Here is a 10,099-nt window from a genome sequence, read left to right on the forward strand (position 1 = left end):
CCTCCAGGACAACGCCTTTTCCTTGTGTCTTCAGCTCTCCTTACCAGATATCTATATATTTATATATATTCAGTTTCACCAACAATGCATCAAGTACTTTTTTTTTTAAGTAAAGATAAGAACCGCAGTCTTCGAACTGGAGTCCCATTGATTCCCTCCCCCTCGCTGCCCCAAATCTGGCACCTGCCCAAGGTATCCTCAGAACCATTTGTGGTGTCCTTTGGTATTGGATAATAGAAATAAAACTTTACCTCTTTCTACCATAAATTGTACCACATTTTATGTGTTGCTGACCCCCTTCATCTGATTTACTGTTGTTTATTTTAGAATATTTTCTCTTTGAAATTTTTTTTTTTCGGTAAAAAGATATGACACCAAGCACAGTGCTCTGAAGGCAGAGGCGGATGAGCGCGGGAGGCCTTCCTTCGTCTCCGTAGGCGACGCCCTCCTACCCCTTCCCTTGTTCTCACGGCACTCCTCGCTACTGGCAAACGTAGACGCGCCAGTTTCTGCTGCTCCCCCACGGAATGGAAGACCCAGAGGTCAGGGACCTAGTCTGTCACGTCCCAGGCCTCACCCCAGCTCCTCTGAGGCCCAGGTGCTGGGTCGGGGCATATGCCGGGCTGCGCAGGTGGCTGGGGAGGGAGAGCCCTGGAGCGCGGCCCCAGTCCTGGGAGGGAGAGGTGTCCTTCGAGGAAAGGGACAGAAGAAAGTTGAGGACAGAGGTCCAATGGGAAGAAAGAGGGAAAAGATCGGCGTCAGGAGGACGTCCGGGCGGGGTGGGGAGGGCCCCTTGCGGCGTCGGGCCCACGGGCTTTCTAGGGCGGGTCGCCGCTCAGGGCCACGGGTGTGCTGTCTGCTCCCGTCCGGCCGCCCGGACGCTGTAACCTCCTCCGAGGCTGGCCCTTCTGCCTCGAGACAAGCTCGGGCCTGGCACGGAGCAGTGGGAAGGGCAGGAGACTGCCCCTAGTGGACTCCAAGTCCAGCTCCTGTCCCTGGGCGCGTCTCGACACTGGCTGGATCACGGAGGAAACCGTGTCTCGGACCCCAGCCAGCACGGGCGCCCCCCTCGGCTTCGCTCCCATGACCCAGCGGTGGCCTCGGAGGCCCGCGTGGGGCGCGCCGGTCACCTGGAGAGGAGGCTGGGGGTCGGGGGACGCGCGCGCCCTTAGGCCCCACTCCTGTCTTCCGCCCTTTTTATTCTGCCCTGCACCCTGGGGCGGGCGGCGCGAGGCCAGGGTTTGCGAGTGTCACCTGCTTTGGTAAGTAGGTGGGCGAGTGACGCATCGTGGCGTCGGAGCCGTCCTCCAGGAGCTCTCTCTGCCTCCAGAGGCGCCGGCACTGCGGGGCCCCAGTCATGCCCGCTGCCTCAGTCTCCCAACCCGAAAAGTGGGTGGGCGAAGGAAAGTTCGGCCGAGCTGCGTCTCCAACTCCCTGCTTTCCCCTAGGGGAGACCACCAGCTCCAATCGCGACCTCTTCTGTCCCCAAACCACAGACCCTAGTCCGCCCCGGGGACCCGGATATGGAAGGGGCGGTGGAGAGCCCTGGCCTTGATCCTCCCTGGGTCAGGCAGGCGTTCGGGCGGGCGTTCGGGCGGCCGTGGGGCTGCAGCCCTTCCTCCCCGCCTGGAAGGTGCGGGTGTGGGAGCGGGAGGGGGCGAGGCCGACCCAAGTTCCGCGCGACCAGCGGCGGAGCCCAGAGCCAGGCTAGGAGCGCGCTCAGGCGAGCTCGGGGGAAGGCCGAGAAGGTTCACTGGAGGCGCCGGCGAGCCGAGACCAGGAGACAGACGGGGCGGGGTGACGAGGCGGGCCCCACCCCAAGAGCGCGGGGCCACACCGACACCGGCGGACGGTCTCCCCCGCAATGCGCGGGGATTGCAGGCCTCCAGCGGCCCCGCCCGCCGCCTCCGCCCTCCCGTTCCCGGGCTGCCAATCCAGCCGGTTCTGCCAGTCCTCGGCAGTGCGTCTGGGGTCTGGATCCCCGGGTCCGCTTGCCGCGAGCGCGCGTGTCAGCCGACTCGCCCCGGACCGCATGATGCAGCTTCCGCAGAGCCGCAGCCGCGGGTCGTCGCTGATTGCCAGCTCCGCGCCCACTGCACCGCTGCGCGGCCGCCTAGGGCTCATTGCGCGGAAGTCGGCCTGGTCCCTCCCCTGGGCTGGATCGGCTCGCTCCTCCCGAGCGGTCGCGCTCTGAGTTGAATGCGAGAGAGGCTTCTGGGCGCGTCGCGGGCTAGGTCCAGGAGCTGTGGTCCTTTCCGAGGTCTCAGTGTGCCCGCAGCGCCCCCTGCAGTGCGTCCCCTGCAAGGGGCCCGGACCACATTCCTGTCCCCGCCAGGCTTGGAGGCCTGAGCGCCTGCTTTTCATTCACTCTGCCCACCCGTCTCTGCGGTCGGCTACCTTGGGCGCTGGCCTTAGCAGTTCTGAGTTTGAATTCAATTGCTAATACACAGAAAGCCACACAAATGTGAATATTTGTGAATTATTATCAAATGAACACCTTTGTAACCACTACCCAAGCCAAGAAATAGTACTTTCCCCCAGAATACCTTACCCGTGCTCCTTCCCGATTTCACTCGACTCCCTCCTTCCCAAAGTGGCCACTCTCCTGCCTTTCATAGTAATTACTTACCCGAGTTTTTAAAAAATTGTTGTCACCCAAGTTCGCCTCTCTAGAGGCTATAAATTAGACTTGCTCATTTTGTTAATATCTTTTAAGTCTCTTTAATTTGTAGTTTCTTTCTCCATCACTTTCTTTTCCTTGCAATGTATCCTTGGAAGAATCTGAAGAGATTTTTAGTCTGGATTTCACTGATTGCATTCTCCTGGTGCAGTTCAACACATCTCCCTGTTTTCTGCATTTCCTGCAAATTGACAGCTGGATCCAAAGGCTTGATCAGACTCAGGTTCAAGATTTTTGGTGAGACTCCAGGTGGTGGAGTGCTGTTTTGTCAGGAGGCACATAATGTCTGGTTGTCTCTCTTTTTTGAGATCTGAAGAGAGATGATGTCCACTGCTTACATTCATTAATTCACTGGGGGATGAATATGGTGATATACTAATTATATAATTTATTTTTCATTTATCATCTGGGTTGATTTTATAAAGAGACTCTTCTCCTCATCTGCTGTTTGGTTACCCAGTGGAAACGTTCACAGAGGAAAGGCGGGTAAATGCTTGTTTCTTTGCATTTATTTATCCGTTTTCAAGATAACGAATTGCTACCCTGTCATCCTCCCAAAGTGAAGGGTTAAAAAAATATACCATCATGATGCCAAGGATTTAAATGTGCTAGATGGATTTCAATATGTTGCAGTTACTGTCAGTACTGACAAACAAATGGTCCCATCTTTGGGCAGCTGGAGCCTCTTCAGGTTAACCCTTGAGTCCTTTAGATGTGACCCTAGTAGTCTTTGAACACTTCCTTGTTATCTGGAATGACAAGACATCTTACCAGTTTGGGATGCTAGGAATCCTCTTCACTTCTTGGTTGATCTTTGTTTCTAGGTCTTTTCAATGGAGGAGCTATAAATTACATATATGATAAAATACACTGGGAATTTATACTGATGTAACTAAGTTAAGTGGAGGACTTCTTGATTACACCTGTATTTCTTTTCTTCCACACTGGGAATCCTGGTTCTTAAGGACACCAGGAATAACTGAATTAGAATCCAATTAGTCATTTGTTTTATTTCAATTTATATACTTACAGGTTCAGAATAACAATATCAATACCATAACTAGCTATAATTTCTGAAAACACCTAAAACTTTTTCTTTCTGCATATGTTATTTTTATCCCCCCCATTTTTTTTTTTTTTTTTTTGAGATGGAGTCTTGCTCTGTTGCCCAGGCTGGAGTGCAGTGGCACGATCTTGCCTCACTGCAACCTCTGCCTCCTAGGTTCAAGCAATTCTCCTGCCTCAGTCTCCCGTGAGTAGCTGGGATTACAGGCACATGCCACCACGCCTGGCTAATTTTTGTATTTTTAGTAGAGACAGGGTTTCACCATGTTGGCTAGGCTGGTCTCAAACCCCTGAACTCAGGTGATCTGCCCTCCTTGGCCTCCCAAAGTGCTGGGATTACAGGCGTGAGCCACTGTACCCAGCCTACCCCCTATTTTTGTTTCTACTCTACATTCTCAGATGGTAAAGCCATTAGATAGCATAATCTCTCTTTTTAAACCCTCATTTAGTCTTCACTCCACAAATAACTATACATTTGTTAATCATCACCAATCATTAATGTGATGTTTCTCTAGTTATTTTGGTCTGTGCGGCTGGTGCTTTAGTAGATCCTCAAGAAGGGCTATGGACCTTATATTATTTCACTGTAATAAAGACAGGATCAGCATCACTGATTATTCCTTTGGCCTCAGGCTCCAGTATGGTTCAGTACAAGACTATTAATATCCTATCTTTATTTAAAAGTTTGATATTTTGTTCATCATGGATTTTTTGGCATTGAATTTTGTTTAAAAAATTATTGCATTAAAATCTCATTTTCTGCATCCCTGAACTGTTTAGTGTGCTCTGAAATTCTTTGCTGCAGGCCAGGACCTTTCTTTGCTCACCTGCCTCACCCTGGTTGGAGATGAGTTGGAGCTCCTATTTTTCTTATCCTGTTAAAAAAAAAAAAAAAAAAAAACAACTCTGCAGGCGAGTTTAAAGAGACTGGGTCTCACTACGTGGCCAAGAGTGGTCTCAAAATCCTGGCCTCAAGCAATCCTCCCACCTTGGCCTCCAAAGTTGCTGGGATTACAGGCATGAGCCACCATGCTTGGCCCCTGCTTAATTTTGATTCAATTTCCAGCAGCTGCTGTCCATTGTGGGGTGCAATCCGGAAGGGAGCCCTGGCAGATCAGTGAGAGAATTCACAGACCTTCAGATCTTACCACAGATCTGGTAAGATCTGGAGTGAGCCAAACCTGCTGGTTCTCACCCGGCCCCTGCACTGTGGATGAACAGGGCCCTCAGGTGCCCAGGTAACCTGTTGCTTCCCTCGGCTTTCCCCCAGCGCATGTTGATACTGTGCAGGTGTCATGGCTGTTGTCCACCCACTTGCACTTTGTGGTGACAGGATACCCTGTCACTTAGTTTTGTTGCAATATTGTCCACGGGTTTTGGTTTTAATGTCTTGTTGCTCTGACTATAATTATGTGGGGATTCAGAAAGCACAAAGTTATGTTTCCACCACCACTGCCATTTTTCAGATTAAATTTAATTTATTTTAAAAAGGATACTTTGTTTTATTGATATATGATGGTTGTATATATTTTGAGGGTACACCCAATAGTTTGATACATGTATACAATATGTAATGATCAAATTCAGGTAATTGGGTTATCTATCACCTCAAACATTTTTCTTTGTGTTGGAAACATTCCAATTCTTCTCTGCTAGCTATTTTGTAATATATAATCAATTATTGTTAACTATAGTCACCCTACTGTACTATCAAACACTAGAACTTATTTCTTCTAACTGTATATTTGTACTCACTAACCAACTTTTCATTATCTCTTCTCCCTTCTACCCTTCTCAGGCCCTGGTAAGCACCATTCTACTCCCTGCCTCCATGAGATCCACTTTTTTCAGCTCCCACATTTGAGTGAGAACGTGTGATATTTGTATTTTTGTACCTGGTTTATTTCACTCAACATAATGAACTCCAGCTCCATCCATATTGCTGCAAATGAAAGGATATTATTCTGTTTTATGGCCAAATAATGTTTCTTTGTGTATATATACCACATTTTCCTTATCTCTTTGTGTATATATACCACATTTTCCTTATCTCTTTGTGTGTATATACCACATTTTCCTTATCCATTCATTCACTGGTGGATACTTAGGTTGATTTCACTTCTTGACTAACATGAACAGTGCTGTAATAAACATGGGAGTGCAGACAGTTCTTAGGTTTACTGATTTCCTGTCTTTTGGATATATATCCAGCAGTGGGATTGCTGGATCATATGGTAGTTCTACTTTTAGTTTTTTGAAGCGCCTCCATACTGTTGTTCATAGTGGCTGTCCTAGTTTATATTCCCACTAATAGTGTATGAGTGTTCCCCTTTCTCCGAATCCTTGCCAACATCCGTTATTTTTTGTCTTTTTGATCATAGCCGTTCTAACTGGGGTGAGATGGTATCTCATCATGGTTTTGATTTGCATTTCCCTGGTGATTAGTGATATTGAACATTTTTTCATATACCTGCTGACCGTTTGTATGCCTTCTTTTGAGAAATGTCTATTCAGGTCTTTTGTTCATTTTAAAAATGAAGTTATTTGTTTAAAAAGGATACTTTGAAGCCAGGCACAGTGGCTCACACCTGTTATCTCAGCACTTTGGGAGGCTGAGGCGGGCGGATCACTTGAGGTCAGGAGTTCAAGACCAGCCTGGCCAACATGGGGGAAACCCCATCTCTACTAAAAATACAAAAATTAGCCGGGTGTAGTGGTGGGTGCCTGTAATCCCAGCTACCTGGGAGGCTGAGGCAGGAGAATCTCTTGAACCTGGGAGGTGGAGGTTGCAGCGAGCTGAGATTACACCACTGCACTCCAGCCTGGGTGGCAGAAAGAAACTCCATCTCAAATAAATAAATAAAATATAGGCTGGGTGTGGTGGCTCATGCTGTAATCCCAGCACTTTGGGAGGCCGAGGTGGGCAGATTGCTTGAGCCCAGGAATTTGAGGCCAGCCTGAGCAACGTGGCAAAATCCCATCTCTACAAAAATAATAATAAAAAAATTGAGCTGGGCATGGTGGTATGCACCTGTAGTCAGTGCCAGCTACTCCAGAGGCTGAGGTGGGAGGCTCACTTGAGCCTGCAAGGTAGAGGCTGCAGTGAACCATGATCGTGCCACTTCTCTCCAGCCTGGCTGACAGAGAGAGACTTTCTCTCAACAACAACAACAAAATATATATGTAGGCTGGGTGCTGTGGTGCATGCCTGTAATCCAAGCATTTTGGGAGGCCGAGGCAGGAGGATCACTTGAGTCCAGGAGTTTGAGACCAGCCTGGGCAACATAGTGAGACTTCATCTACTAAAAATACAAAAAAACTAGCTGAATGTGGTGGGGTGTGCTTATAGTCCCAGCTACTTGGGAGGCTTAGGTGGGAGAATCACTTGAGCCTGGGACGTGGAGGCTGAAGTGAGCTATGATCTTAGCCCTGCACTCCAGCCTGGATGACAGAGCAAGACTGTCTAAAAAAAAAAAAACCAAAATAACAACAACAGCAACAATAAAAAAAAAAAAAGGCTAAAATTCTCCCTGCCTTAAAAAAAGAAAAAGAAAAAGAAACCTTTACTTCTGGACACCCATAAGATTTGCACAACTTAAAAAGTCTATGTCACCTTTTTTTTTGAGACGGAGTCTCGCTCTGTTGCCCAGGTTGGAGTGCAGTGGCATGATTTTGGCTCACTGCAACCTCTGCCTCCTGGGTTCAAGTGGTTCTCCTGCTTCAGCCTCCTGAGTAGCTGGGATTACACAGGCTCATGCCACCACACCCAGCTAATTTTTTATATTTTTGGTAGAGATGGAGTTTCACCATGTTGGCCAGGCTGGTCTTGAACTGCTGACCTCAAGTGATCCACCCACCTCGGCCTCCCAAAGTGTTGGGATTACAAGCTTGAGCCACTGTGCCCAGCCCTGATGATACATTTCATTTTAAACTATCATTCAGGAGTAAGGGTAAAACAAGATTTTCAGAGAGGGAACCATAGGGAAGCTGGCGAGACTGGCAGGAACAGGAAATTGTGTACTCTGTTTGTTGGAATCTGAATCAGCCGACTATGTGGAGAACACTTTGTTAATCCTACTTAGATATCTGCATACTTTGTGGTAGAGACATTTGTAAGTATCTGCTCTAGGTGGAGACATTTGTAAGTAACTGCTCTAGAGAAACCTGTTCCTATGTTCGCAAGGGCGTAAGTACCAAGACATTCACTGTGGCACTGTTGGCCATTCTAAAGAAGTGGAAAAAAACTGACTCTGCCCTGGTAGGGGAACAGGAAAGTGAGATGCAGCATTGTCTATCATCGAATACTCCAAAGCAGCAAAGCCAGAGAGTACGAAACTCCATCTGCCAACGCATCTAAACATCAAAAACATGATGCAAGAAAAAAGCAAGCTGCAACACGATATACACAGTATTATCATAATTTATGTAAAGTGAAAGACATTGAAGCTGTAATATACATCATTAATGGAAATATACACATATATCAAAGTGAGGAAAAGTCAGTTAGACCTTACAGCTGACTACCTAACACAATAACCAATACTACACGTCAACAGCTGTGCCGCTGGGGCACGGGGAGGGGAGGGGAGGGATGAGCCTCAGCTGTCTCTATAGTGGTTTATTTCTAGTAGATAGAGAAAGAGATTCAAAGCAAAGGGATTTCATGGATTATTTCTGCATGGCCAGTAAGGGTGTCTGTTACGTCATTATTTCTCTGTATGTTTAAAAATTTTATAATGAAAATGTATTATCTCTACATGAGCACTTTTTATTTCCCCTGTGAAGTAATCAGAAGAGTTGGAAAACAAATAAGAAGGAAATAACTTTATCATTCTGCAGTTGAGTATAATTTGAAGTTTAATTCCTGACTGTCTGTCACCCCCCACCCTACCAGGGCTGGAGAACGTGTGGGAGGAGGTGTGAGAGGCCCTGTTGAGCCCAGTGGTTGTTTGCCCTGGTGCTCCTCTTGCTTCTTGTGCCCACAACACTGCACCTTGATGTCCTGCTCTACGGCAGTGCCCGCCCCACCCTTGCTGCTGCAGCCCCACCCCGGCCTCCATGTCCTCCATTGCACATTCTTGCTTCATATTCCAAGCAGTGCTGCACACACACTGTGATGTCATTGTGCATCTCACTGTCAGAATACAATAACAAAATGAGTGTTTTAAAAAGAAGAATTGGGCCGGGTGCAGTGGCTCACACCTGTAATCCCAGCACTCTGGCGGGCAGATCACCCGAGGTCAGGAGTTTGAGACCAGCCTCACCAACATGGCGAAACCCCATCTCTACTAAAAATACAAAAATTAGCTGGCGTGGTGGCATGCGCCTGCCAGCTACTTGGGAGTAATCCCAGCTACTCAGGAGGCTGAGGCTGGAGAATCGCTTGAACCCAGGAGGCAGAGGATGCAGTGAGCTGCGATCATGCCACTACACTCCAGCCTGGGCCACAGAGTGAGACTCCGTACCCCCACCCCCCACAAAAAAGAAAAAAAGAAAAAGAAAAATTAGCATTTCCCCCTCCCCTCTGATAGCTGGGTCCACCTTCCTGGCCCCACATCTTAGTGTTGGATGGCGCTGTGCTTGCTGACCACCTGTCACTTGTATACTTTCCCCAGCTTCAGTCTGCCAGGATAGGGTGACAGCATGGGGCCCAGGACCCAGAGGGAGGAGACCAGCAGAGGTAGGCGGGATCAGGACTTGACCTTCCTCTTTCAATAACTCTAAATTAGTTCTTGCTACTTTCACTCATTCAGGTTGACAGACTCCCTGAGACATGCAGACGTGACTTCCTAAGCATCATTCGTGCATCCATCCCAGCCCTGCCGGACCATGTCTGACCTGGGCTCAAGATGGCACTGGCACCCAGGGGTGATTTAGGGGTTAGGTTTCAGCGGGCTCTACCTGAGGTGGGCTCAGGTCACAGAGCACAGCCAGGAAGGAGAACCAAGTTCTTCTAGGAGTGTATGGAAAGAGTTCCAGGAGGAAGAGCTGCCAGGCTGGGCCTGGAGTTGGCCAGGTATCGGGGGAGGTGGGCTCCAGTGCTACAGCCAACCTCAGTGATGACGCTTCCCAGGTCGCAGCCTTCTCCTCTACTCCCATCCTGCCCCTTGCAGCCCCTCCACCTACCCCACCTCTAGCCTCCCCTTGCTCCCCTCCCCTTCCAGGGCACTCTCAAGGACTCTAGCCCCCAAGCTCCCTGCATCCGCACTCTTCTCTGAGCATCCCACCCTGATGCTTTGATAGACATGGGCTGGCCTAGGCCCTGCCCCCTCTTCAGTCTTCTCCAGTGTGGGGATGCCATTTCCTCTCCTGCTATCAGCAACCCAGGTCTGGGAGACGTGGAGTCTGTCCTTA

At 48.9% G+C, this 10,099-nt stretch overlaps 1 long non-coding RNA gene across 1 annotated transcript; it reads left to right on the forward strand.

Annotated features, from left to right (window-relative positions):
- Positions 1-916: 916 nt before the first annotated feature.
- On the forward strand, positions 917-6,847 carry LOC134740157 (uncharacterized). The gene is made up of 3 exons (XR_010127422.1): positions 917-1,262; positions 4,812-4,983; positions 5,544-6,847. It is a non-coding gene; the product is annotated as an uncharacterized LOC134740157 (long non-coding RNA).
- Positions 6,848-10,099: the final 3,252 nt, after the last annotated feature.

The sequence above is a fragment of the Pongo pygmaeus genome, chromosome 8, assembly GCF_028885625.2.
Source record: "Pongo pygmaeus isolate AG05252 chromosome 8, NHGRI_mPonPyg2-v2.0_pri, whole genome shotgun sequence".
Taxonomy (NCBI): domain Eukaryota; kingdom Metazoa; phylum Chordata; class Mammalia; order Primates; family Hominidae; genus Pongo; species Pongo pygmaeus.